At 43.8% G+C, this 23,241-nt stretch overlaps 1 long non-coding RNA gene across 1 annotated transcript in view; it reads left to right on the plus strand.

The window, feature by feature from the left end:
- Positions 1–16,123, plus strand: part of LOC147011446 (uncharacterized) — a 21,809-nt gene extending 5,686 nt beyond the window's left edge. The window contains exons 2-3 of the long non-coding RNA XR_015051549.1: positions 11,854–11,943; positions 15,153–16,123. This is a non-coding gene — a long non-coding RNA (uncharacterized LOC147011446). The remainder of the gene's footprint in view (positions 1–11,853; positions 11,944–15,152) is intronic.
- Positions 16,124–23,241: the final 7,118 nt, after the last annotated feature.

The following is a 23,241-nucleotide window of genomic DNA, read 5'->3' on the forward strand; positions in this document are numbered from 1 at the left end:
GAGAGGAGCGATAATTTTTCAGAGGTACAGCCGTTGTGTTTTTTTACTTATTTTCTTTTTTTAACTTCTGATAACTCCAATGCAGGACTGTACCCATTTACTCTTCCATGTGATTTGAATTTAATTTACTTTTATCCCATTCTGAATTCAATTGAATAATAATAGACATCATGTGTCAGGGTCAGGTGTCCGATCAAAGCGAGACATCTTGGTACCCGGTCATCACTGCGAGCAATTATAAAATGTCAGTTGCGGCTATGTCTAATTATTAATTACGTAACACACCAGCACACAAACAGTGCACACAATACATGACACAACACAATACAAACACAACACAATACAAGTCCTGGCGAGGGTCTGCAATCTCTGATTTCTGTTTCTTCTTGTTTGAATTGAATGATATACTTAAACAGTGTATCAGACAACTCACCTTCTTGTCACTTCCAAGAGCGTCTACATTTATATGTTAAATATGGTGGTGTATAAGCCTGAATCAATAACGCTAAACTTCCTGAATTAATTTTTTTAACAATCTTTAAAATAACAAGTGAAATCCTTCAATACAGCACGTGTGGTGAAGCAAATGAGTACACTAATGTTAAAATATGCAATTTATGCTTTTTCAGTTGAAAATCAATTAAAAAGCGTACTTTATATTTGAAATGTAAAAATTTTGTTATTATTGTGATAAGCACCTTTATATATAACAGAAGGAATGAAATCGTTCGATATAGCGTGGCAGGGGGCCGCAAAAGAATGATGGCATAAGAAGAAATTTGCTTTCAGCGTTCGGCGCGAAATGCCATGGTGGGCGGAAATGACGTCTTTCGTTTGTTCGTACATGAGGGGCGCATTTCTTGTTTTTTTTTCCATCAAGCAATAAATTCAATGGTTTTCACAAATATAACACATTAGTTTCACAAATTTCCATTGAAATACTCGGGTATTTCTGTCAATTGTCGCCATTTCCATCGAGGTTACGCACTGCCATCTACCGGACGGCCGACATTGGCTGTCTTGAGGCACGTGTGGGGGGGACACTGGAGACGTGGTAGACACTGGGGACATTTCAAACTCGGTGCAATTGTATACAGCGCATACGCTGTAACAAGTCTGAAGACGACAATGGTTCACGAGCGGTATTTGACGATGTGGATTGTTTCAGAAGTCAAGGATGAGACAATGTGATAATTTTTGACCAAGTTATGAAAAATGATTAACATGATGTGGTACGAGTGACAGGTTATTCTCTGCAAAATGTTGAAAACTCGGTTTCGTTCAACAACGTTCAAAATTTTACCTTTGTATAACCTTCAAAGGTCACAAAACAATGTTGTGTACATTAAAATAAGGAAACAGGATATGTGCTATAGCTTATTGGAGTTAGTTCGTCGAAGAAGGTCGAAAACCCTGTTCGATTTCCACAACTTTGAAAATTTGGCCTTTGTGGCCTTTAAAGGTCAAGGATTATGACCTTTGGTGCAAAACTTCCCCTGGAACATTCCAGGAACATATAACGTCATGTAGGCTATATGGCATTTCGCACTCCTCAGATTATCCATACTTTGATGAAATCAGCATTAAAAAAAACTTGAAGGGGGCGCCACGGGCAAGGTGTTCGAGATAGAGCAAAATGGTTTCAAGTCTTTAGTTGGAGAATGACCTCAAGATTATGCATAAAAAATATTGTCATCCGAGCTCTCAAAGTTTGGGCGGTCGTATGATTTTTATGTCAAAATTCACAATTTTCTAAGTTTTTGACCTTGTGGCCTTGACCTTGGGACGAAAATGAAAAATCGGACAACAACAAATTTTAGATAATTCATTTTGCTATTCAAATACCGAAGAACCCATTCCATTCAGTCAATTCCCGAGGAGAAGATAGATTTTTAATCCGACTACCCCCTAATAATGGCTATTTTTGGGCATGGCTCCGCCCACAATGGGCGTTGCATGCCCTCATCCAGGAAAACACAACTAGACATTGATATCGAATACATAACCAAGTTTCATCAAGATCGGATCAAAGTCCACGGACTTATGCTCTGGACAGACATACACACAGACAGACAAGCCGGTAGGCTGACATGGGTAGTCGCCTACCCAATATAACCTGACGCGATGGGCCCGTTCGATGGGGAATGTCCTGAGGATTAAGCACAAGAAAATTCATGATTCTAGCTTCAAGGGTTAATGCTGCAGATTGTTTTTTCGTTAAAATACCCCCACATTTAGAGGTTTTTCGGCCGTTGCTAGGCAACGGAGGGGTCCATAGCAACGGTTCTTTCTCACACATAACTAGGACATACCATGAACCTCCCATACCAGTTTCATGTATATCTGACTCATAGTCTCTGAGATATAACGAACTTCGTTTTTTAAATTGTTTTCAACCAGGGTTCATTCAAAGTCTATCTTCTCCGACAGTTTTCATAGGATCCGGCTGGAAATTTTTGACAATATGGCTGAATGTACTGCCCACAGTCGCTCGTGGCCAGATTTTTGATTTTCGAAAAAATAATTTTTTTATGATTTTTCAAAAATTTCAAAGTCCCGTTGCTGGGCAACGGTGGTCTCTATAGCAACGGTTCTCATTTGCACACAACTAGGTCATGGTATGAACCTACCAACCAAGTTTCATTGAAATCGCCATTGTATTAACTGAAATCGCCATTATAAATACTGATAATAAGGGGAGAACAAATCTCAAAAAAAAAAAAAATTGGAATTTTTTTTTTTTCCACTTGATCGACTACCCAACATACACACAGACAGACAGACATAACGAATATAGTGGTCACTCTGGCTGGTGATCGTGAACCAATCATTTTATTAAAATTGATGTATAAACTAAAAACACTGCATGGGGTCACGTGTTCTATGAATTCTTTAGTTCTGTTTGTTTTTTTTGTTTGTTTGTTGTTTATAAAGTTCACCTTCATGTACATTTTCTGTTTGAATCATTTTTGCACCATTATCTCTCCCCTTGTGCACATTTACATGACACCAGGTCAAACGCACCGCCAGTCCCCTCTTATATTTTAACATTATTGGCCACTCTTTTTGCCAATAATTAAATCGTATTATTATTATTTGTCTGACTTGTTATTGTTTGTATTGTTGTTGTTGCTGTTTAACTTATGTCCTGAATTTACCTGTCTTCAAAATTTTTTTTTCTTCTCTGCTCAATATTTTTCGACAGAATTTTGGATGGACAGGTGTGGCAGAATGTTTTTTGGCAGAATGTTTATGGGCCTATCAGTTTCACATCGCAGTCCGCTCGGTGGTCTCTGTCTTTTACCGTCTCCTTTCTGGGGTTGCACCCTCTGCTATTTCCGTGCTTTGTTCTCCCCAGATTTCTTCAGGGTACATGCGGTCCACCATTAATCCCCTTCTGGAGAAAGTCCCTAAATCCAGGATCACTGCTCATCTCCACTCATTTGTTCCTCTTTTCTCCTGCCTGTGGAACCAACTTCCAGATTCTCTTCATTCTCATTCTCTCTTCCGGGTCTTCATGGGTCTGTTTACCACCATCTCAGATCATCCCCCATCCAAAATCATGATCTTTTCTACCCCATTACCCCCCCACCCCCTTCCGCCTAAGCGCACCTTTTCGTAGTTCCCATTTTTTCCTTTCTGAGAGTTTGTAGCTATATCCATTGTCCATCTGATGTGTCCTCCCCTTCCCCTCATTTTTCCCCACACCCCTTGTTTCTCCAGGTCTATTTCATCCCCAAATCCTGCTGTTGGCTTGTTTTCCCCCTCTCTTTCTACTGTTTTTTTTTTGTTCTGTTACATCCTGATCCGTTCTGTGTTCTTTCTCCTCCACGAGCCTCGACTTTGTAGACAAAAAAAATGAAATGCCCCAAGTGATGTTTTCGGGTAGTGTATGTTCAACGTCATAGCAATACATTGCCTTTTCGTGATTTGGTGCCATCATTAAGACAAAATGTTTCATATTCCGTTAGATTTCTGCAACATTCACTGAAACAACGGATTTCAGTCCAGGTGTTCATTTGAAATCGTTTTATGCCAGTGATGCGTGTCGTGATATAATAATAGTAATAGCTAAACCATATGCCTGGTGTTGGCTTAATGGTTGGGGTGGCAGGCTTTGGATCCCGCTCAGCTGTTGAATTAATACCAGGTGGGGTTAACTGGACCTGTCATCCTTCCGAGGTCGGCAAAATGAGTGCCAGCTTGTGGGTATACTGTGTCGGAGTGGCGACCCGTCCAGGATTGTGCCCAATAGCCAAAGAGACTGCTTCGGCAGCACCAACAATCTGCACAGAGTATGGTCCCAATCTCCTCCTAAACCATGGACCTCACTCAAACATCCCAAGTCTTGGCACAATAATAATGGTTAATTGCACAGTGCATCTCCGCAAGCAGGGGTGAAGGATGAACGAAGCTCGATGAATGTGAAAGAAGAGAATGAATGTATCAGGAACTAGTATACCGCACTTGGTCGAACACACACCTCTGCCAGGATGAACAGGTTACGTTTTGTATCCCACTGATAGACCGGATTTGGATCCCGATCTTCACCAAAATCGAATTGGCTTGTTGTTGTCACCTACCCAACTCATCCATCAAGTGTCGTCTGAATCCGTACATAACTTTTTGAGATATCCTGCTCACCCACAGGCACAGACAAACAATGGTGAAAACATAACCTCCATCCATCTTTGGTGGCAGAGGTAACAATTGCAATTCCCAGCAGTATGTTTGGCCGGCCCTGTGGTTTAATGTGTTTGGGTAGTTTCTGCTGCCAGTCCTGAGTTCATATCCATCAGCAGTTACTTGATAGGAGTACCTAACATGGGAGCAGTAAATCTGGTTCGGAATTGTACAGTGGCGAGGGTTAAGGTGTTCACGGCGCTGTTTCGGGTTTGGGTTGTTACGGTAGCTGTGCTTGATGTTAAGGTTTACATATTGGCTGTGCTTGAGGTTAGGGTTGGCACTGCAGCTGTCTTCGGAGTGATGGTTGGCATGGTAGCTGATCTTTTAGATAGGGTTGCTACAATGGCTGTGCTTCTGATTATGGGTGGCAAGGTGACTGTGCTTGGGATTATGGATTGCATTGATGGCTGCGCTTGGATTTATAGTTGGCACGGTGGCTGTGTTTGGGATTAGGGTTGGCATGATGGCAGTGAATGTGGTCATGGTTGGTATGGTAGCTGTGTTTGGGGTTGCTTTGGCACGGTTGCTGTGCTTGGGGTTAATTTTGGTATGATAGCTATGCTAGGAGTTAGCGGTTAACATTTTGGAGGTATTTAAGGTGAGGGTTGGCACAGTGGCTGTGCTCTGGGTTATGGTTGTTACAACCTCTGTGCTTGCAGTTATGGTTGACATGGAAGTCATTATAAGCCTATTGTCTGGCGATCACCATTAACCATATTCCCATTGGATGCTCACTCCATGTCCATAGTGAGGAAGTGAGAGTACTGGATCCCAAGGAATTGTGTGTTTTGGGTGCTTTAATGGAACAGTTTTTTTTCTGTTTGGGTCGAGTCAATCATGGATAAAGCTGTAAGCAAGACATGGCAGACTTACTCATCGAACCGTGCAGGGCAAGTCACCCCGTAAAGGTCCGTATTATCCCGGTGCAAGAAGTGTTTTCTGTCGTATTTTGTCTCAATGTTTTTGTCTTTCCTGTGAAGTTTGTAATCGAGTGTTTTCTTTTGTATTTCTGATTGTGTCTGATGCTCATGGGAGAGTTTATGCATGTACTACATGCAAGGCAGGGTATTATTGATACCAATGTACCTTTACCTGTATTGAATGAATTTTTAATACAATCGACTAATCAATTCTGGAATTTCCTTCGTACATCCTGTTTCCCAGCAACAACAAAAAAAACCTTTCCCAGTTTAAGAGAGATGCGAATAGATATCTCCTCTCCTTTCGCATGCTTCCCCTTCTCACAATTTATTTTTTGTAGCCCCCACCTTTGAGTGGCCTTTTGGCCTTGTGATTGGCAAACAATCCATAAACAAACAAAACAAAAAAATACAAAAATTGGATTTGAATCTGGGGTCATGAAGTAAGTGCTCAGATGGAAACGCCACACAAATCAATGCCAAACCTAGCCATGTGTTAATCTTTCAAGATTTCCTGGTGGACCTCAATGTACACATCCATATTGGAATCGGTTTGTGCATGTGGTATTGATTCTTTATTTTATTTCCCTTTGGAGGACAGAGAGAGACAGACAAAGACAGATAAAGACACAGAAAGAACTATAAAGTTCATAGAACATGTTACCCATGCAATGTTTAGGTATATACTTCAATTTGTTTCAAAACCAAAGTAATAATTTTTAAAGTTGTTTAAATAATTCCAGAAGCTTAGCACGACTGAAGCAGTTTTATACACCACCTTATTTAACACGTCCAAGTATTGCTAAACTGGAGGATCTTGGAAGTACAAAGAAGGTGATTTGTGTTCTCGAGTATTCAAGAAAATAATTCAATTTGAAGCCTTGTGTGGCTTCGCGGTTAGGGTGGCTAGCTTAATGAACTTAGGGTCTTGAGTTTGAGCTCCTGTTTTTTTTTGTTGAATTAATACCAGGTGGGTTGACTCAGCTTGCCATCCTTCTGAGGTCGGTGAAATGAGTACCAGTGTACTGGTATCGGGGCACAGAAAATGATGCAACCAGCAGCCGCAGGCTGCACATGATAGCTTGCTATTCAACTTCGATAAAATAAAGATTGTAAAAGTCGTAGAAATTAATTAAATACAGGTTTTACTGCTGTTTTACTCAGTGTCGATTACACCACCAGATCTAACACGTTACACATTAGTTATTCGTGCCTGTTGTTTGTGTCCTTTATAACATCCTTAAAAACAGTAAGTTTCTAGTTCCCTCCACCACCGAAGGTGAAGGCGGTTATGTTTTCACCCCTTTCTGCCTGTTTGTCTGTCTGTTTGTTTGTCTGTTTGTGTGCAGGATATCTCCCCAGCGATGGAGACAGCGTTCTTAACTTATACACCACCCAAATAGCAGATCAGATAAATCCATCAATACCCCTTCCCTTCGTGTGTAGCCATTTGGCTGCTGCACTGGTCCTCGTTTCACTTACTTTGGAAGGATGACAGACTGAGTCAACCCCCTGGTGTTAATTCAGCAGACAACGGAACTTCAACTCAGGACCCTGGGATCCCAAGCCACCACCCGAACCACTAAAACCCAACACCAGGTTAAAATAGCCAGTTCTTATTGGTTATGTGACGTTGACTTGAGGCCAAATAGGGAGAGATTTGAGAGAGCAAGCTTTGAGGAAGTTTTGGTCCAGAGTCAGTGAGCGGGTTTTTCTGATAACTACTCAACGGGGTTCTCTTTGCAAGTCCACGTATGGTCGGTTTGTTTTTATAAAGCAAATAATGTGGGGACTTCATGCTCTTGGTTTTAACATTCCGTTTTGATTTAACCAAGCTAACATTCCACCTCATTCTGGTTCTTGTTAACTTGGCCGAGCTGGCAAGTTGTTTTTTTCCCCGCCTTATTCATGTCGAGAATATTCGACAAGAACCGTGATTCTGATTTAAAATTTTTTTTTTAATTATCCACTACTTTTGATCACCTGACATTCCAATTTTGTTTCGTGAGTTCATCATTGGGCATCAGCAGGATGCAGCGACCTGACACACAGAAGGACCACTTTGGATGTCCAACGGATCTGCGCTCCGGCTATCAGCTATCGGTTATCTGCTCTTCCTCGCTGTGATGAGTTGGAAGTTTTGTTTCCGAGTTGTTGTGTCACTGCACACGGAGTAGAGCAATTCACACAAACCAAATTTCCACATCCTCCTGTGAGCTTTTCCTGTTCGAATCGACTTCTCACGTCGACTTCCCTTTGGTGGTTTTAACATCTTTGAGTTCGGATTTCCGCTTCGATTCCTCTGCTAAAGGTAAGCGTGTTCTTTTTATTCTCATGATTTAACGAGTTTCACGAGTTTATGGGTCTTATTGTTGGTCTTGTGGGTTTCCCAGACCCGACACCTGGAAAGGTGTAAAGTTTTTGATAAAGTTGTGGAGATATCTTCCAAATGAAAGGATCAATGAATCACTTTTTTGAGCAAATACTTATCCATCAGCATCGACTTTGGTTACAAAAGGATAACAAATAATAAAACGATTTTAAAAATAATTTACACTTACGTCTGCCGGGTCTCCCAGGCCCTTGGACTGGAAAGGTGTAAACTAAAGTTATTGATGCCTTAATCTACTGTAAGGGTTAACTGTGTGTGTGTGTGTGTGTGTGTGTGTGTGTGTGTGTGTGTGTGTGTGTGTGTGTGTGTGTGTGTATATATATATAATATGTGGGGTGTGCTTACACATTGTGTAAGCATACGAACCCTGCTACCCCATTGTCTCGGATCACTCACCTGCATTTTTCTTCTTTCATTTTTGTTGTTTTTTTCATTTATGGATGTTGTCCAGCGATTCTGTGAATTTTTCTGGTGTACCGGCTTCGATGTTCATCGGCACACAAATTTTAGCTTTCTACATCACGTGGAAGGTACCGATCTTTAATATGAGTTCGTCAGTCAGTGATTCAGTGCTTACAAAGAGCTTTATATTATCCATCCATCCATGGGGACCGTTCTCTGTGCAGAGCGTTGGTGCTGTCTAAGCAGTCTCCTTGGCTATTGGGTACAGTCCTGGATGGGTCACCACTCCGACACAGGATACCAGCAAGCTGGCACTCATTTTGCCTACCTCGGAAGGATGAGAGGCAGAGTCAACCCCACCTGGTATTAATTCAACAGTAGAATGGGATTTGAACTCAGGATCCTTGGTTCACAATCCTCCCACCCTCACCATTAAGCCAACACCAGGTAGGTAGGTAGGTAGGTAAGTCGGTGTGTGTGTGTGTGTCTTTGTTCAGGAAGAAGTTAATTGGTTTCGGGTTGTTTATTGTCACATATCCTTATGGGATTGTGAGATGGACAGGCGACCGTAATGGGTGGGGAGGGGGTTTGAAGGCTTGAAGTCAATGACGTGAAGAATGAAATATTCCACTATTTCATTGATGTAATGAATCGATATAATATTACTCTTGTTCGTTCGTCCATCTGTGTGTAGCATTCCATTCCACCCATTGGTTGGACAGCTGGCCTGACTCCAATGACAATTTCAACCTGAAAAATCATGCGGGCGCCATGCCCTCTCTGTAAGTTTTCCCTCAGTGTAAAACAACCAAAGTGGCAGTGAACATGATTTTGAGCCGATCGGCATCATGGGCCTTGTGAAGGTCGGCTTCAGTTATCGAGGGAGAGGTCTGTTGTCCATTCACCACCCAAATAACCATGTGGCATTACATCAAGCAGGGCTTTTACTGTGGAGCATACGCGGGTCCTTGCTATTATTTCCGGCTATTTTCTCTTTAACATCTCAAACAGCGACCATAAAATCCATGTCATTATAAAGGTTTTTTTTTTTATTGTGAAAGGAAACATCCACCATCGTTTATTTTTGACGATCTGTATCAATGACATTTATCAGGAAGAAAACTGGTTTTGGGTCGTTTATTGGCACAATTGGTCCGCTCATGGTGTTTCTGCACGTCTTATGGGATTGCGAGTTGGACGGGTGACCATGATGGCCATAACATCTCGCTGTTTCGTTTAGTTTCCGTGAAGTCGGTGATAGCATGATAGGGGAGGGAAAATAATTAACTATTCTGCTGTTTTGATGAACTAATGAAGAAATATGTAATGATCGATGTGGGAATACCCGTCTGCTTCACTGAGAAGTTGGTGGGGAAGACAGAGTTGCGGTTGGGAGGGGGTCGGGGAGGATAGCAAATATGGAGCATAATTCGGAGAGGGGAGGTTAAAGTTTTGATTGGGGGAGTGTTGTGTTGACTTTTGGTGGTTGGGGAGGGGTGGCTTGAGGAGTTGTGTTGGGGATCGGATTTGAAGGCTTGAAGTGGGGAGGGGATCGACACCTTATGGTTTGGGAAGGGTGAGGATTTGGAGCTGGGGAGAGGGTGCAAATGTGGGACAGAGTTGGGAGAGTGAGGTTGGGGTGGGGATGGGGGTTGAGGACCTTCGGAGGGAGGGGGCGGGAGTGTTGAGTTGCGGTGTGGAGTGGTTTTTTTGGAGTGGGGAGGGGAATGATGACATAGTTTGTGAGAGGGTATGGGGTAAGTTGAGTACTTGAAGTCACATTTTACATTGTATGGATGTTCCGTGGGTCCTTGCTTATAATAATAATAATAATAATAATAATAATAATTAAACAATTCTGGATTATATAACTGCCGTTCCACGTGAGTAAATAGACTACTAAAAATACCTTTTGTGTTGTTACTTGCATGGGGCTGACAAGATGGCCTCGAGGTACGCACACTTGCCTCGAGGCTGTTGAGCCTGGGTTTGATTCCCAACCCAGCTATAAACTGTCAGCCCGATGTTTCGCACGCTGATTCATCAATGTGTGCGCTGTCCCTCGGATGGACCCCAAACGTGCGTCTTGTCTACCAACATCTGTTGATGGACGTTAAATATCCCACGGTGTCCTTTACAAAGAGTAGGCGAGCTTTCGCCGGCACGTTGAACAAATTGCTAATTCCTGCCCTAAATAGTTGAACATGAGGCCTGGCCAGCAGGTTCGTGAAAGACTCGGGCCAACCTTTCCCTCGGCCGACCTCACAAGAAAGAAAATTGTGGCAGTTAAATAAGAAGAACAATTTATTGTATACTACTACAATTACCCACTACTCTTAATTTCCCCGGATGTTCCCACCTTTTAGTGGGGTCGGCTGAGGAACGTTTTGACCCGACTCTTTCTGGCGAAGCTGGAAGTTATACCAAAAGTGAAAGAAATGTGTAATTAGTTCAGGGTGCCGGAGATAACTCGACTACTCTTCGCGAAAGACACCTGTGGGATCTTTCACCTCCACTGTCTCGTGCTTGCATACGGGACACCCGGCTTAATGCCCTTCCGAGGGATGACATACTTTGATACCTCGCCTGCGTGCAAAACACCAGGGTAGCAGTTTATAGCTCATGGGTGGGGATTCAAACCCAGGTGAGACAGCTCAAGGACAAGTGAACACACCTTTAAGCTATCCTGCCAACTCCTGTATTGTTACCATATTATCATGACAATAAAAGGTGGACAACAGAACATTATTGATATTATATTATTGTATAATGGCACTGAAGTTGACAATTGTAACACAAGTCACGGAAGAATATGTTTGTATCCATGAGAATGAGCATGGTCAGCTGGAGATGCACCTGCCAGGTAGGCTTCTTGTGTAATTGTCCTTCTCATTAATTCTCAAAGGCAAATGCCTGCGCACTTTATCAATGGAGACATAATTGCCTTGTTTGTTGTCTCGTTGCACTTTTTCCCTTTAGTTTGGCCTACATTTGTGTGTACGTGTACACTTGTACATGTGTGCACATGCACATCGGAACATAAGTTAAGCACGGACTGCATTTTCCTCGATCATTGCAATATCCGGGAAATTATTTCGAAACCGTAACGTGGTCAAAAACATATAACCATACATCGATACAGTGTGCATGCTCGATAAATCACATCATGGGACAATGGGACATATTCAGAGGTTTTGTGGTTTATTGAAAAAAAAATAATTAATTATTTATGTTTTTTTAACTCAAAATAAGAATGTCGATAAGTGGCGTTGTTTGACATCAAAAATACACGATGACTTTACGTTGCGGCTGCTGACAACGTACCAGGCCATGTGGACCTCAGGACTGGTTGAATGATGCCACAATGGAACGAATGTCTCAAAAGGTCAATAATGCGTGTGAAGCATCATCAGAACGAATGACCGCTGCAACCCTCCTTCTCATCCCCCGTAGAAGCCACGAGCGAGAATCCAAAGGGAGGGTAGTGGTTGCCATTGCATGTGTGTAAAGCAGCCTCCAACTGCACCAGAGTCTGCATAAGAGGTTCCTTTTTCTTAAATATACATCCTACAATGCGACATGCATACAAGGAGTTATGTTGGCCAGGGAAATGTTGCAATAACATTTTTTTTTCGCAAGAAGTCGGTAACTTTATGATAATGGTGTGTTCTGCCATTGTTATATAATATAAAGTTCTTTCGAACCGCTGACTGACTCACTGATTGATATTTAAGATCGGTATCTTTATGGGTGATGCAGAAAGCTAAAATTTTGCGGGCCGACGTACACCGGGAAAATATCCGTAAATGAAAATAGAAATAAATGAAAATAAATAAATGAATTTTAAAAAAAATTGAATGCAGGTGAGCGACCCAAGACAATGGGGAAACAAGAGTTCGTTATCACTTGCAATGTGTAAGCATACCCTGCTGGTATAATATATCGAGCTCATTCTAACCACTGACTCACTTAACTGACTGATGTTAAAGATCGGTACCTTCCGGGTGATGGAGAAAGCTGAAATTTTGCATGCCCGCGGATATTGAAGCTGATACACCGGGAAAAAAAAAACACAGAATCATCAGAAAACATCTGAAAATGAAAAAAAAAATAAAAGAAAATGTATAAATATAACGAAATTGGATGCAGGTGAGAGACCTGTGACAATGGGGAAACTCAGTTCATAATTGTTTACAACGTGTGAGCATACCCCGCTAAAATATATATATATACATATATATATATATATATATATATATATATATATATATATATATATATATATATATATATATATATATATATATATATATATATATATACTAATTCTGTTTGTCTGTCCCACCCTGAAACACAGAAATGCTCCTCGGGGAGAAAAATGATTAATTAAATGTTCAAAGTAATCTAAACCTCGGGGAAAATTATAAATACTTTTTTCAATCAGAGAAAACTTAATTGAACCAGAGTGGTATATCGACACAGACCAACTCCCTCGATCATTCCCCCCCTCCCCCCCCCCAATTTTTTTTTCTTTTCTGTTAAGAAATAGATAACCTCCCATTTATTGAGCTCTTTCAACCAGTGGAAAGAATAAAAGGTTCCTTTTTGTCCCCCGAGCCTTTGACAAGGTTGGAGATGGTTGACATTAAAATGAGCTTCCGTCCAACCAACTGATATTTCAAAAACCGTTCAAGATTTTGGTTTCATATTACACAGATCGAAACCACCCAAAAGGTGGGGGACCTCGAGTGTTGGCTTTTTAATTATTATTTTTTATTTTATATATAGTGGTGTTTTTACCATTGGCTTCTGCGAGTCCATTAATAAAGGTATTGTGAGAAGTACGTGGTTTCCAAAATATCGAACAACATGACCCAAATTGTTCTTTAGGGACTTTTTGCCTGTGAGGTTACCCTGCCCAGTGACAAGGTCATGTTTACAATTGTAACAGGTATCCCAACATCATAATGGATCCGCCACCAAACGGGATTGTCTCTTCAATGTTCTTGGGTGTATAAGCTGATTAGGTTGCTGCCAAACCCCTGTTCTATCACTCGTCACATTCAGGAGAAATGTACTCTCATCAGACCAACGGATCTTCCTCCAGGATGCGAGATTCTAGTGTTGATGTGCCCAACACCATATCAAGTTGTCTACTCTGGGTCCTGGGGTGAGAAGAATTGTGTCTTATCGATCTCCTGGATTTGTAACCTGCAGCTTGGTAACCTCCAGTGCAGCATGAAGCCAGTTCCGAACAGTTCACGGGGATAACCTCCGAGGGAGATTCCATTCATGTGCGACATTGCGCTTGTGCCAAAATGAATACGTCTGACAAACCTAATGAAAGTGACATTTTCTCTATTAGAGGTCACCCTGTGTCATCCAGATTGAGGACCTTCTCGAACATTATTGCCTGGTTGATGTTTCTGGATGAAGCTGGTGATAACATTCAGGTCGAAGCCAAATTTATGTCCATTTTCAATGTAGAACACTTTCCTCACTTCAGACATTGTAAGACAAAATAACAAGATGGTCAAACATTTGGAATATGTCTTTCAATCCAGACAAATCTCACTCATTATCTCTCTTCGAAAGGACCATCTGTCAACTGCCCTCTACTCTCCCCCCCCCCCAACACCCCCATCCCCATCTACTTTTTCACAATCCTCTTGAGGAAGTTCAGTCTCTCAAACTCCTAGGTCTCACTCTGAGCCATGAACTTTCTTGGGCAAGCTACATTTCAAAGTTGGCCTCCAAATCCAGCCACTGACTGGACTTCCTCCGTCGTACAAAATCCTTCCTTGGCACAGCTGGACTCGTATCAACCTACGAGGCCTTCATTCACAGCTTAAAGGGGTACTGTTCTCCCCTCTGGGCTGGCTTCCCTGCCAGCCAGTCTTGTTCAGCTTGACGCCATGACCATCATGATTATTCGAATTTCCCGCAATTAAGCTGAGTCTATCACTTCGCTATCGCAGACAGGTCAGTGGTCTCTGTCTTCCACCACCTTCTTTCTGGTCTTGCACCCTCTGCGTGCTTTGTCAGCACCCTTCCCCCCTCCCACTCCACCAGATTTCTGTAGGGTTCACACGGTCCACCATCAACCACCACTTCCACATTCTCTTCAATCACATTCTTCCCTTCATGGCACCTGTTCACCACCATCTCAGATCGTCCTCAATCCAAAACGATGATCTTTTCTATCCTCGTTAATCCCTCCCCAATCCCTCCTCCTTCTAAATTTCCCTTCTGTATGCATCTTGCCCACCCCATGCATCCTTTCCTGCCTTTCCCCTCCCATTCCTCCCCACACCCATTGTTTGGCCAAGTCTCTATATTTTGTCCTACAACCCTGCTGTTTGTGTCCCCCCTCACTCTCTCCACTGTTCCTTTTGTTCTGTTGCGCCCTGATCCGTTCATTGTTCCAGCTATTCCATGAACCTTGACTCTGGGTACCAAAAAAGGACATTACAGCATTGTTCATCCAAAAAATTTGCCATTTTTGGGCTTCAGTAAGTCTTTTATGGGCCATGGTAACACTGTCTGTAAATGGAGGTACACAGCAATGATATCATGACCTTCCCCAAATCTTGGCCAGGTGACTGCTTTTTCAAGTTGATACAAGCGGTGATCAGTTTTATTTGTGGCTTAGCCTACTTATAGACAATGGTAGGATGATGAAAGTTACAGAGTATAAAGGTTTCTCCTCACTATTATGATATGCCTTGCTAATTCAATATGTCTGCTTGCAGATTTTCCAGATTGTGGACTCAAAGTGGGGGAACTCCTCCATATTCAGTCAACATGGAGAAATCGGAGCTCCAAGTTGTGATGAACTACCTGCACAAGAAAGGCATGCTTCCCTCGCAAATATCTAGTGATATCAGGGAACATAAGTGCTTCTTAATGTTGTCACCCAGGGCGAGGTAAAAAAAATTCAGTTTCCAAAATTCTAAACTCTGTCTCCGAGCCACTTCCCTTGACTGTTCCAAGAGGGTGGGACCAAGCATGCTTTGTTCGCCCAGCTGAGTGTCTCCACTCCCTTTTCTTCTCGGCATACCCTGGGCATTTCATTTTTTCACCAAAGTGATGCAAAAATGCACGGGATAATAAAATTGTTTCGTTTGATCTTCTCAATAATTGATTTAGGCATTCTCAACTGTGTTTGGACGATTTTTGAACGTAATACCTTGTATCTGCGTTCATGCTACTGGGACAATGCGGATATTTCTTTATTTCCAGGTTAATTTCCAGCACTGTAGATCGTGAATACAGAGAAATTATACATTGATTGAAACATGTTCGGAATGTTTGTTTTAACCAGGGTGCCTGATAAAGGTCCGACTGTATATGTAACTACAATGACACTCGGTGGAGCACATACCTCCACCAGGCTGAACAGCTTTTGTATCCCACTGATATGACGGATCTGCATCTGGACCTGAACCAAAATCTTAATCGGCTTGTTCTTCTGAACTACTCAACCCATCCGCCAAGTTTTGTCATCCATCCACAACTTTTTGAAATATCATGCTATATTAGATATATCTCATCTCTCAATGATAAAGAATCAGTTTAAAATTTTTTAAAACCATTCTCGTATCTGGATTTGGATCTTCACCAAGATCGAATTAATTTGTCCTTGTCACACACCTAACCTGTCCAGCAAGTTTTTTTTTTTTTTTTGCATACTCTGTATACACTGTCGAGGCTCGTATGAGAACTAATGCTCATAACTACAACAAGGGGAGCAGGAGACGAGAGGGGGGGGGGAAGGAAAGAAGAAACTGTGTGGAACAGAGACATGAGGAGATGTGTGCAAGTCGGAGGGTTGGGATGGGGTACACAGAGTAAACAAGATGGACACGAGAGGGACTTTCAGGAAGGAAAGCAGGGAATTTTAAGGAGGTGGGTTTGTGGTGGATTAGCGAGGGTAGAAAAGATCATGGTTTTGGATGGGGGGAGATATGAAATGGTGGTGAACAGTTGTTTTGAAGACCTGGAGGAAAGAGTGGGATTGAAGAGAGCGAGGGAGTTTGTTCCAAAGGTGGAAAAAAACAGGAATGAAACGGTGAAGATGAGCAGTGATTCCTGATTTTGGTAGTTGTACCACAAGGGGGTTACTGGCAGACCTTGAGCACCCTGTGGAAATATGGGGCGGGGGGGTGAGGCCAGAGAGGAGACAGTAGAAGACAGAAAGACCACCGACCTACCTACGATGAGAGAGTGAGAGAGCCAAAGACTCAGCCTCATTGCAGGAGATACCAATGATCCTAAATTCCTTGGTTTCCACAGCGTGAAGCCGAGAAAGGTGAAACGGGAGCACCAGGCCAGAGGGGCGAGCAGGACTCCATCAGGCTGCGGACAAAAGCTTTATATGTGGTCAGGAGCTCAGGTGTACGAATGAAGGACTTTGCACGATGGAGGATGCCCAGTCAGCAACTGGCTTTGGAGGCCAGGTTGGAAATGTGGCTTTCCCAGGAAAGATCATGGCAGATAGTGAGACCCAGAAGCTTCAATGAAAGGACTTCTTCAAGAGGATTGTTGAGAAAGTAGATGTGGGGGGGGGGGGGGTTCCAGATGGTCCTTTCGGGGAGACATCGTGAGAGTGTGAGATTTGTCAGGGTTGAAAGACGTGTTCCACGTGTTAGACCAACTTGTGACTTTATCCAGATCTGCAGAGAGTGAAGAGGCTGATGCTTGCTGATCTAAGGGATTGCCGAAGTTTCGTCCGAATCCATCCATTACTTTTTGAGATATCCCACTCACAGACAGACAGACAGACAGACAGGGGTGAAAACATACCATCTGTCCACCTTTGGTGGCAGAGGTAAGCAGACAATACTTAAACTCTACACTCCAGCACTTGCCACAGTCGAATCCACAACAAGGCCCACCAACGACCGAAAAAAAATGGAAGTGCCACGTATTTCTTTGCTTCACACTCAGCATGGCCAAAGGTAGTGGGTCATGCTTGTAAGGGAATGTATTTGACCTTTTTACTATATCTTTGACTTTTCAACAAATACGAGCTTTATATTTCAGAGGCGGAGTTTACACTAATTGGTTTCTTGGCAACTCCAGGGGCATGCCTCTTCCTCAGCGGCGCACACATGTATTTCTACTGGGTGGGATATTTCGACACAACAGCGACGCAAAAAACGTGGGAAATTGTTTCCTTTGATGTTTTGGATAAATGATTGAGGCAATCTCATTTGTATTTTGACGATTTTCCAACATACAGCCTTGTACCTTTGTGTAATTTGCTGGGACAAAGCGATCATTCTTTATTTCTGGGTTAATTTCCAGTGGCGTGGATCGCAAATACAGGGAAATATGCAGGAACGAAAACATGTTCTGAACATTTGTCTTGACGATGGTGCCTGATACAGACGTCCGACTCTGTGTAAACAAGCAACGCTTTAAAACGTACACCGTAACACTTGTTTACCATTGTACATCGTCTGTAAATGATAAACGACTTCCTGCCACTCACTGTACATCACCTACAAATGATACAAACCCAAATGCACTTCTCTAATCCTACCACCATAAAACCGAGAAACACCAGCTCCCTCAGGGAGCAATCATGCCATGCAAGATCACGTAACGTCCCATTGTCTTGAGACACGTGACCCACAGTGCGCAGAGCGAGGCTGAACCAACCAACCGTTATTCGTGGATAATTCCACTTACGGACAATTTCCTAGGGTTTTGTGATTTTTATTTTTATTTTTTTTCCTGGGCTTCAAGTTTCAGCAGTAAGCAAAATTTCAGCTTTCATCCCCACCTAGTAGGTACTAAACATTTATGTGTGTGAGTGAGAGGTTAGAAAGAGCTTTATAGCTATCTATATACAGTAAACCTTCAAATATTGCGGGTTTCGACCAATTGCGGTTTTGAGTTGAGACGAGTCATCGTTTGCATCCACATGAACGATTACCTCCCATGATGAGCCTTTTCTTGTTTCTTTTGCACCATTAATTGTAGTTATCAGACCAGCATACAGGAACAAAGCAAAATTTCATAACGAATCATCATAGAACAGGAAATGACATACAGAGATCCTGTAATACAAAACCTACAAGATCGAGTACACACCCAATAGTTAATAATGGCACCCAAACGTAAAACAATAGACAAAATTAGTTGTGCCAAAAGGCAGACAAAGGTTATTGCATTGTGCAAAAAATCGATTTGTTAGATAGGTTGGTAAGTGGTGAAAGTGCAGCATCTGTGGGCTACCATTACGGGATCATTTGATCGACTGTGGAGGAAAGTGAGTCAAATATTGGTGCAAGTGTTCCCGCGCCGCAAAGCACAAATATCTCCTTCCAGTCCCGTGATCTTCTTATTGAAAGGATGGAAAAAGTGCTTAATGTTTTGATCGAGGACAAAACAACGACAACAAAAAATGCCTTTGAGTGGGCCGGTGTACAGGAGAAGCCAATGCGGACTTACCAATGTTTTCCATGTGCCACTCGGGACCGAAGGCTCCAGTTCAACCATGGCAGCCAAAGATGCTGCGAAAAACTACCCACCACAACTCATAGAACCAATCAAAGCAAAGGGATTTATGTTGGAGCAGGTTTTTAAGGTCGAATAGACAGGATTATTTTTGAAGAGTATGCCATCTCATGCTTTCCTGTCCAAGCCGGAAAGATCTGCTCTGGCTCGAGGTAGCTAAGGATCGTCTCACCCTTCTTTTATGTGGCAGTGCAGCAGGTGACTTTGTCGTGCTCCCGATGATCCAACAACCATAGCAAGTTCAACATCTACATCTTTCTTACCTTCACCCTCCTCCCTCTCACAGCATCATCATCGTCATCCAGAGCTAAGTGTTGTGTTTTCTATTGACAACACAGTACAGTTCAAGTATGTAATATATACCCTCATCCACCTCACTGTTTTGTTAGAAAATTAAAAGGTAAAAGCCTTGTGTTTTGTTTATTTTATACCATATTTTTTAATTTACATGTTTATTTCTGGCTGCCGCCGACCTTCCTCTATATTTTCTCAAAGCCCTGAAACAGATCACCCCTTTTCCCATTGGCCCTTGGTTTCCACTATTGCAGTTTTAACTATCGTGACATTTTCCAGGAACCTAACCTGGAATAAAGGGTTTACTGTATATAAAAATAGGACCACCTGTCCTGAAGCTCACCTGGATCAGGAGCAAAAGTCACTCAAAGACCCCCTTAGACCCTGAATTTATTTATTCCATTAACAGACTTTGTTACATCAAGGGCGAAGAATGTTGTGGTAAAGTTTCATCAAAATTGTGTGTGCAGTTTCAGAGAAGAGAGCAAATACCTATTTTGGGAGTCAACCCTCCATCCCCCCCCCCCCCACTGTAGACCTCCTTAATAAGTGCAGATTTTGATGCAGTCGATAAACTTTAATACATCACAGGTGATGAAGGTTGTGGTCAAGTCAGACACACGCAGATGCTTTATTGAAGACCCCCACAGCCGGAGGAGAGACGAGCTGGGGGTCACAATTCAGCGGGGTACCTGCACGCTGGAGGTAGGGGGTGCTCCGCGGTGCGGCACCTGTCAATGGTGTTCCGCTCGGGGACTCGTGCATCTGGAGGAACCTGCGTGGAGCAGAGGGAGTCCCCGGGCAGAGATCAGGGTCACGGACAGGACCCACTTCTCCCCGTGGAACACCAGGGAGATGGCGCGCAACCGACTTATATTCCTGGCGGTAGCGGTGATGTCGGACGGGTGACGAAGTCTCTTCTCACTCTCGTTGGATCCACACAGCTCTCGCACTTCTACTCGTTCTTCAGACACGCCCCTCTCTTTCATACCCACGAAAGGGAACAAAAGAGCCTTCGTACAGGCCGGTGCTCCGTAAAGCACCCGCCACTATCCACCTTGATTGGACAGGGTTCCATGGCATGCCCTTCCTGGGTGGGGTTTCAGTGAAGCACATGTCACCATCCGCCTCAATTGGACAGGGGTCCACGGCATGCCCTTCCTGGGTGGAGTTTCGGGTTGAGCGAGCGAAGCGCTCGCTCAGTAGCAGACTGGATGGTCCGCTGGATATGGTGTTGGAGGATATGTGGTTTGAAGATATAACCTACCTAAACCGTCGCAACGCACACCTTTGATTCTCCCACTAGACAAAAGGAGAGGTTCTATCTCACATGTACTTAACGGCAGAACTAACTTTTGCGACACCTGTATGTTGTATGCACATGGTTTCCAGATCCGTAACAATATTTACACACACTAGTGGGACATGCTTGCAGACTGCAAGCACAAAGCACAAGTTGGGGTGAATCCTACATGCGTACATAACTAGAATGGCACTCAGTGGAGCACATACCTCCGCCAGACTGAACAGTTTACGTTTCGTATCCCATTGATGGCGTAGCTCTGGATCCGAATCTTCACCAAAATCTAATCAATTCATACTTGTCACACACACAAGCTACCCACCAAATTTGGTCTACATCCATCCATCACGTTTTGAGATATCCTGTTCACAAACAAACAGACAGGAGTGAAAACATAACCTCCGGCCACCTTCAGTTTATATTGTTACGGCTGTGGAAATTCGCAAACCACCATTCAGGTCCCGTAGGTGAGATATCTCTTAAGTACATGTGTAGTTAGCCCCAAACCCGTTGTTTAGAGGGAATTTATGTGCTTCATTCGGGCTGCGACGCTTTTAGTTAGGCGTTTTTCTGTTCTATCTTTATTTTGAACCAACCACGTCTCAACCGCCATCACACAACAACCACCTACCACACCGCCGCTTCACAACAACCACCACCACACCTGCCTCTCAACAACCACGCAATCTTCACCACTCTGCCAGCAACCATCAACATCTCCATGAACACAAAAGGGGAACAACAACAACTCCCACCCCGATTTCTCTGGTAAACAAGAATGACGGTTGGAACTCAACTCCCGCCCCGATTTCTCTGGTGGAATGTTCCCCCCCATCCCCCCCCGCGTGCCGCGAAGGGAGGGGCGGGGTGCCGGGGAAATAAAAGGGCGCACGGAGGCGCCGCTCGAGGAGGTCAGGTCAGGGCGGTCGGTGAGAGTGTCGGTGTCAGTCGGCGGTTCATGGTCTTCTGCCCGTCTGGGTCTCAGAGAAGCGGTCCGTAGAGCGACCCGCTCGTTGGAGCTTGAGGTCGGTGGAGAGTCCGGACGTCGCGGAGGGGACGCGGACTGGAGGCGCCGCTCTGCCAGCTGTGTCGCGCGGACCTGCGTGTTCGTACAAGGAGCGCCGGAGAGAGCTCGCCCACCATCGCACCGTGAGGGTGCAGGTAACCTGCAACGGTCTCTTCGGACTCGTTCGGTCTGCCAAGTCCCACGCCATAAAGGGCCACGGGCCCCGTCTGCCCCCTTATCTTTGAGGGTGGCTTCTTTCCTTTTCTTTTGAATGAATGTGTGTTGGCGCCGTCTTTAAAGTAGAACTGTATAAGTGTTGCCGTGTGTACGCGTATTCGGTTTAACTCTTGCTTTCGCTTTATATGTGCATTTTGATTATTGTGGCTGTGTATACGTGCTTTCCGTGTGCCGTGGAATAAATGTGCATTGTGTTGAACTGTTTTCCCGCTTCGCTTCGTCTCCTTCCTTTTAATTGACCCTCCATCCTGCTTCACGTAAAGGGTTCGTAGTGGGCTTAATACGCCCGATAATTAATCGGAACCGTCGAGGCCGACGATAACACCGCTCGGTTATCACCGTAGCACGGAACGGACCGCTTAAGCAGTTCGTGTCCGGAGTCGGCCTGTGGCGTGGTGCGATCGCCCGGTCGACCATTCGCGCAGGTACTTCGGTAGATCGAATTTGGCGAGCAACCCTATCCTGCGCGGGTGGGCAATTGGCACGATCGTGGTGAGGTTCAACCCCCACCCGTGACTAGCTCCCGGCGTTGGTCCAAGAGGGTCACGACTGAATTGTCCGTCCGGTGGGCGACGTGCCGCGATTCGAGTCACGTGGCCGTCCGCACGCCGGCGGGCACGAATTCGCAGCAATATTCATTACCTCGGCAAAGCTGATAAATAACTCAAGCAAAGCAAGAAAGAGTGATCAGAACGAGCTCCTAACTATCGTCATTTTTAATGTAAATACAACAACTATTCCTTACATTCTAATGTGTTCCATAGCCACGTGAACAGTCATAATGTGTGATTCTAAGTTGAATGTAAGCATTAAGGGGTGGATCTGGAACATATAAACCAAAGTGGAGCACAAACGGTAATTGTCGTATGAATCAGAGGGGTAAACAATGGGTAATTGTTCAGTGAAAAGTTCAACGTTATTGCAAAGAAACTATTTTTTTCTGAATGGGGAGTATTCGTTTCGTTCATTAAAATTTTCATCTCAAACCGAGGACTTGCTCATGATCCTTCCTCTTTGCTCACCCATGATATTTTCCGACACGAAATGATACATTGTTTGTCTCACTTGTACTACTTCAATCCGACCTCGCCATACAAAGCTCAGAAATCCAGCTCTGGTTGAAAGCTCGGAACGCCGCGTCGGCTTTATTAAAGATTTCACCAAGAACGTCTGCCTCTCCCTGATTAAAGACCACGCCGCCCGTCTCGTCCCGCTTTGACCCACTTTCTGCTTCTCCGTCTCCATGAGATTTTCTCCCGTGATGTCCTGTCTGTCGCGTTTTTATTCGCCGCCCCCTCCCCACTTCGCACCACTGCCCACACTCCCTGAAACCTTCCAATACATCACGTGACACCTGCTGTCGCACGACTCCCCCCACCCTGCTTGTCGAGCGAAGACGAAATACTTATGTTTATGGTTCATGGGCTGTTGCAGAGGGATCATGAATTCGGTGTATGATTGTTGGGACTTTTAT

The sequence above is a fragment of the Eptatretus burgeri genome, chromosome 15 (genome assembly GCF_056783735.1).
Source record: "Eptatretus burgeri isolate ZD-2024b chromosome 15, Ebu_testis_v1, whole genome shotgun sequence".
NCBI classification, from domain to species: Eukaryota; Metazoa; Chordata; class Myxini; order Myxiniformes; family Myxinidae; genus Eptatretus; species Eptatretus burgeri.